This window comes from Achroia grisella, unplaced genomic scaffold (assembly GCF_030625045.1).
Source record: "Achroia grisella isolate CSIRO2021 unplaced genomic scaffold, CSIRO_AGI_Agris_v1 utg1173, whole genome shotgun sequence".
Classification (NCBI taxonomy): domain Eukaryota; kingdom Metazoa; phylum Arthropoda; class Insecta; order Lepidoptera; family Pyralidae; genus Achroia; species Achroia grisella.
The window spans coordinates 1732876-1740070 of NW_026712589.1; positions in this window are offsets into that span (position 1 = coordinate 1732876).

The following is a 7195-nucleotide window of genomic DNA, read 5'->3' on the forward strand; positions in this document are numbered from 1 at the left end:
ACTGCTAGACCGAACTAAGCAGTTTTTTTTAAAGAACAAATTAATAGAATATAATTATTGCATGTTCATATTCTGATATGTAATATTAGAACTCGATATAACGATATTAAAATTAAATTATTTTCATTCAACTTCTAGAGTGATATAATGAAGTTTTGTGTACCCGGAGAAATACAACCCCGGATTCTTCAAGTCTATGGTGAATAGATATCTTCTGGGTAAGCGCTCTACATCCTAGGTCTTACCATCATTTACCATCAGATGAGGTAAGACCAAGCGCAATCCCATTATTAATAAAAAAAAAGAAGTACTATCTCTGCCCACGATTTCATATAAGCTATATTACTGTAAAGTTTCATCAAAATCCGTTCACTAATTTTTGCGTGACAGAGCAACAAACATACATCCATACTCACAAACTTGCTCGTTTATAATATTAATAAGATAAAATAATAGTTGTTACTTTATTTTGTTAATAGTTATGCTAAATATATTACTTAAATGAGTAGGTACTAGTACTTATAATAGGAACTTAGCTAAACCTAGTCTAAATTCACAATCTTATAAGTAGGATACCGGATTATCTTATATATATAATTCTCGTGTCACAGTTTTCGTTCATGGGAACGAAAACTGTGACACGAGACGAAAAGGATTGACCGATTCTCATGGAATTTTGTGAGCGTATTGAGTAGGTCTGAGAATCGGCCAACATCTATTTTTCATTCCCCTAAATGTTAGGGGTAGTCCACCCCTAACTTTTTTTCTATTTTAACGCAAAACAACGTTTGCCGGGACAGTTAGTATAATATATAATGAAGAATATCATCACATCACGTCAATTATTATAATTAAGTAAAATACTTCATTATTACGAAGTAAAGATAATATATTTATATAAAAATTTTGTTGCTGGCTGGTTGTCTACCATTCTTTTTATAAACTTTGTATTTTTGTAATCTGTTTTTTTATATGTAACTGGGAAAAATACACATTTATTACTACTATTCTGATTCATATTAAACTAGTCGTTGTGCTCCCGCTACAGTCACAAATTTGTTATCACTAAAATAAGCGCATCACATTAGAATTTTCCTAATATGTTTTTTGTTTCTGCATTTCTCGACTGGAAGATCTATATGAAATTTATATGTACGGAAAAATATAAAAAAGTAATATATTATTAAAACTACTGCTAAAAATTAAGTCGTTTAGTTATTTAATTATTTTAGCTGACATAGCTGGCCTTATTCTCTCAAATGTTAACTACATCTACACTCGAATGAAATCAGGCAGAGCGGTTCGTAATTTAGTTACCAACCACTAAAAACCATGCATAAAATAATATTTTTTATTATTATTTCATGTAATTGCAATAAATATATAATATTAAGACTGAAATGTCCTAAATGTTATGATATATCTATTGTTATGATATATAACTGTCTGTCTCGCTTTCACGCCAATACTACTAAACCGATTTCAATTATCTTTGGTACACAGATTGTTTAGACCCTGAAAAAAGATATAGGGTACTTTTTAATGCGAAATAAAGGTTGTAAGGTGTTGTGTTGTAAAGGGAGATAAAAGGTTGTTTGGACATATCGTTATTTTTAAACCTAGAAGTTTGAAACTTATTTTTATACTGTTCATTGAATATAAATAAATATGATTTCCAATATTGTAAATAACACCCTTAAGGGGGTAAAATAAAATAGCGTATGAAAGTTTGTATGGAAATTCATCAGTTTTGAAGCTAGACCGATGAAACATTTTTTTATCTTTATTTTCGGTTAATTCATAAAATATTTTTTCTTTATTTCGTCATAGTCACTGTACCACGCGGACGAAGTTGCACAGCTAGGTATATAAAATAAGGTAAGACAATGTTCTTACAATCCACCGGTTATTCACGTGAAGTAACTTCGGTCATTATTAAAAGCATAGCACATAACATAGTTAAACACTTACACCGAGCAAAGTTTCTGAAGACCGTACAAGCAACCAATTAAAAGTTAAATGTCTAATTCTTGTTAGAAACGGGAAGTCCACAACTAGTAGGTATGTACTGAATTGAAGGTTTCTACCAGTATAGGTATGAACCAGTCGGGCACGAAATCTAACAGTTAATGTTGAAGTTTGTGCGGTCATATAACTTAAAAGATTCATTAATTCTCAGGAGACAATCGAATAGCAGCCACTGGTGCTCCGCGCATATTACTGTAATGTATTTTGCAGTTTAATTTAATTAAGATTTCAGGGCGCATGGAAAGGAAGAGGAAGAACCAAAAAAGATAGATGGATTGTGTGAAAGATTGCATATCTTTCACACAATCGATCTATCTTTTTTTTAGGAGTACAGTAAGATCAGATATGACGGCTGATAGGGAGCAGTGGAAGGGGACATACGTAAGATAAAGGCAAGGATGATGATGATGTTGATGTCAGGCCGGATAAATAACGGAAAATTTAAAGAAACTTATTTTTGATGGTGTAAAGAAAGCCAAATATTGGGAAAGACAAGGCAATGATGATGATGTCAGGCCGGATAAAAGCCGAAAAGTTAAAGAAACTCTATAGTGTAAAGATAAAGCTGTCAAAACAATACTTACATGCATACATGATAGACCGAAGCGAGAGTCCTACAAAACCAATATCCAAATTGTAAACGAATTTTTGAGAGAAATGTAAAAAAAAAAGTTACAATTTTCTATTTGTTACACGCTAAGTTAGAAACATATTTGACGCCTATCCCCTTTATCATTCTCTGGTTGTTATAAGGATATGAACTTGTACCATTCCATGGAATCACTATGTGGGGTGCCGGGTCCATCGTGTGGCAGAGAAGAAAACTTCGAGCAGTTCCCGGACTTGTGAACCGGGTGGTGTGTGTGTAGGTTTAAGGAGTACGCCTTTACTCATCTTCACAAAAAAATAATATTTTATTTTAGTAATAGATACACTAAATAGACCATGTTTTGTAACATAACCTTCTGCTACATAAATATAGAAAATTTATTACAAAATACCAACTTAAATATTTAACTAAACTAAAATTGGCTTTTAATTACTCTGTACTCGGTAACTTTATAATGAAAATACTTTATAAATAAAGGTTGTTAATATTTTTATATTCCTAACTTTTTCTTACGTAAAATTTGAGGCAAAACATAAAAAAGTATTTGTTGGGAACTTTTACAGCGTTGCGGTCTCTAATGCACTAAAATTTAAAAAAGAATATAATAAAACTCTTTACTCTACTTTACTTCTGGATATCTTGAATACGACGATGCAAAGTGTGTATATGTAGTTTTTTTTTTTAATTTTATGGCTAATTTTATGGCTAACTATACCCCATCTGATGGAAAATGGTTACCGTAGCCTATGGACGCCTGAAACACCAGGGATGTCACGTTACGTGTACATTGCCGACCCTAATGTTATCACTTTTTAATAATATATATTTAATATTTTTTATAAAAGTGTACATATATAAGTTATATGTAATGTAAAGGGAGGGGACGCCCTAAGAAAAGATGGATGGATTGTGTGAAAGATGATATGAATAAAAGAGGAGTATGTTTAGATATGACGACCGATACAGAGCAATGGAAGAGAATGTCACACTGCGCCGACCCCAAATAATGGGATAAAGGCAAGGCAATGATGATGATCAAATATTAAATATATATTTACATGTATTATATAATACATATAAGTTATAAATTGATTATAGACGTATATGTAACTTAAATACAGTTAATTAAACATTATAATGAGTGAATAATGTGACTGATACAACCTTCTGTCTGCGGGTAGGTACTCGTGGGCAGCACATAATCACTTATCATAGATAGTATAGTATACAGGTAAGCCCGAAGCTCGTTTGTCCCCTATGCTATAAAAGAGATACAAATAAGTTAAGAGACACATAGTTTTTTTGTGTCAACTAATTTTGAACTCTCGACCTCATGGTTAGCCATTAACCACTAAGCTAATACGCTCTCAAACATATAAGTATACGAGAAACATATAAGTATAGAAGTATATGTGAGTACTTGGCCCAATAATATCAATCTCATCAATCAATCCAAGTCAGTTCAGTCAATCGGAGCAGAAATGGCACTACGCCAACCATTTCATTATCAAGATATCAATAATAATAACAATGTATCTGGACAATTCCCAACACCATCTAATCTCAAGGTAAGCAGAGCTTGTGTTATGGGTATTAGACAATTGATACCAATATTTAGATTAAGTTTTTTGTAGATATATAACAGGGATAGGAATGAAGATAATATTTTAAGGAAGGTGTTACATATAAAGGTTATAAGAGAAAGGGAAGGCCGAAAAAGAGATGAATGGACTGTGCGAAAGATGATATGTTAAGAAAGGGAGTAAATAAATGAATGGAACAGAAAAGCATATAACGCCGACCACAAATAAATGGGATAAGAAAGAAGCAGATGATAGTGGTAGATGATATAGATAGAAAATACCCTGACCGGTTCGTACTCATGTATATAAATGTTAGAATCGTGCGAGGAATCGAACCTACGACCATCGAAGAAAGCTGTGCTGAAGTTCGAAAATTGTAAGTAGATACCTACATCATTTCATTTCTGTGGTGTACTAATTTGATATAAAAATACGAAACGAATTGATATTGTAATACTTTAGTATCTGAGACAAATAAAAATATTTTTATTAATAAAATATATATCCTTATATAAAAATTACTGGTCACGTTGTTTATCCGCGATGGACTCCTAAACTACTGAACCGATTGCAAATTTGATTTGCACATTGTGTGCAATTTGATCCAACTTAAAAGATAGGATAGCTTACATCTCAATTTATAGTCGCAATATTATTTTATTCAAGAAACAAAGCTCTTAGCAACGTATGGTTGGGTCTGCGAGTATGTATATATATCTATATAAGAGAGAAAGAAAAGAAAGAATTTTATTTTTATGTATATATAAATCCAAATCTAATTATAGATGGAAAGTCTGATCGCAGATAGAAAAAAATATATATATATATAAATCCATTTATATATGTTTATATAAATATACGATCGTCATGGAGATCTTTGGGGGAGGCCTATGTCCAGCAGTGGACGTCTTCCGGGCTGCGATGAGGATGATGATGATATAAATATTTACACAGCGCCATCTAGTCCCAAGCCAAGCACAGCTTGTGTTATGAGTACCTACTAGATAACTGATACAAATACATAAACACATTTTTTTTTATAAATACATACATACACTTATTACACTTATATACCGTTTAGGCTGACTGACATATATGTGAATACAAATGTTTGTGTTATTACAAAATAACATCGTGTAAGGAATCGAACCCACGACTATTGGAAGTAAAGTGCTGTGCCGTCAATTTAATATAACAGTGGATAACTCGTTAGTACCAGTGGTACAAAATTACATACCACCATTATAACTGCAAATAAAATATTGACTGGATATTTCTTTCGTTCAAAACTACAGCTCAGACTAAGAGGATTGTGGGGAATGCAATTTATTTATAGGTTTTATAAAGTAAATACCAGACGAGGACTTTTGCTGTCCAGTCTGAGCACGGAGTAATCAGCTATTCCCATCAAATAAGGATGAATGTGTGTAATTAAATTTATAATATTAATATCCTGGGGCAAGGAGACTGTTAGTAACAAGACTGATGGTGTAAAAATATATTGTAAAAATCTGTCTTTAAAAAAAAAAGTAATTCAATTGATTTTCTTGCCAGTACTTCTCATTTAGATCTATATACTGAACTGGACGGTAGGAAAATAATATAAAATAAAAAAACTACGTTCATAAGAGTCTAAATTGTCCTACATAAATACGACCACGATATGACAGCCTCGGTGGTCTAGGGGCTTAGCATACCGCTTTACTATCCTATGGTGGCGGGTTCGATACCTCGCTCGGTGCAAACATTTGTATTCATGGGTATGATTGTTTGTATTTGTCTGGGCGTTTTCTATTTATTTATAAAAAAAAAATGCATCCATATATTTGTATCAGTTGACTAGTATCCATAACACAAGCTCCACTAAGCTTGGGACTAGATGGCGTTGTGTGAATTGTCCTGAGATATTTATTGCTAGCAATGTACCATGTCAGGTCGACCGACAAGCGGTTCCCCCTGGAAACCATCGTGATAAATTCATGGTGTATTTACCACGATGGGATAACTGACCTGACCTCATGCTCGTCTTATCATCCTCCACGAGTGCCCCGCCAGCGTAAACAAAAAAAAATACTAACATGCTATTGTGATCCTAAATAAATAAAGAGAAAAAAATACAGGTAAATAATATATTTTTATTGAAAACTATCTGACCACGCAAACGTCGTTTTGCCATATAAATTAAAATTGCAATTAAAAATGGCGTTGACGCTAGAACTCAATACATTATCATTCTTAAAAAAAATACTAACATGCTATTGTGATCCTAACCTAAACTCCTAAATAAATAAAGAGAAAACAATACAGGTAAATAATATATTTTTATTGAAAACTATCTGACCACGCAAACGTTGTATTGCCATATAAATTAAAATCGCAATTAAAAATGGCGTTGATGCTAGAAGTGCAAAAACTTAGGGTTGCATATATTTTTAATGCCATATTATAAAAAAATAAAATTAAACATTTTAAGGACAGCCTATAGGTATTTACGGCATCACTATTAAATTAATTCATTATTATAACAACTTAAATATAGCAATATTCCGTCAGCAAACAACGTTTTTCAAATATTGTTGCGGCCACAGTGTTGCGTCCGCAATTCCCAATATCCTCTGTAAGCAACAATGAAACGAATCACCTCTCTGTTACACCGCAATATAAATAAATTTTGTGGTTGTACGGACGGCAGGCAGAGGTCTGTACAAAACGTAACGTAAAAATTGAAACACCGCTCAATATACAATTATAAATGTAATATAAAATCTAAAAAGAAAGTTGTATAGCAGTAATCTGAATTGGAAACTTATTATTAAGTTAAGTTCAAACTTATAATTTAAATTAATTAGGGTCGAATTTCGATCACCAGGCAACCACTAGTTTAAATCATTATGTATTTAAATGTTCTCTTATATATTTCATTAGCTACTCGCCCCGGCTTACTTGTATTATATACATAAACCTTCCTCTTGAA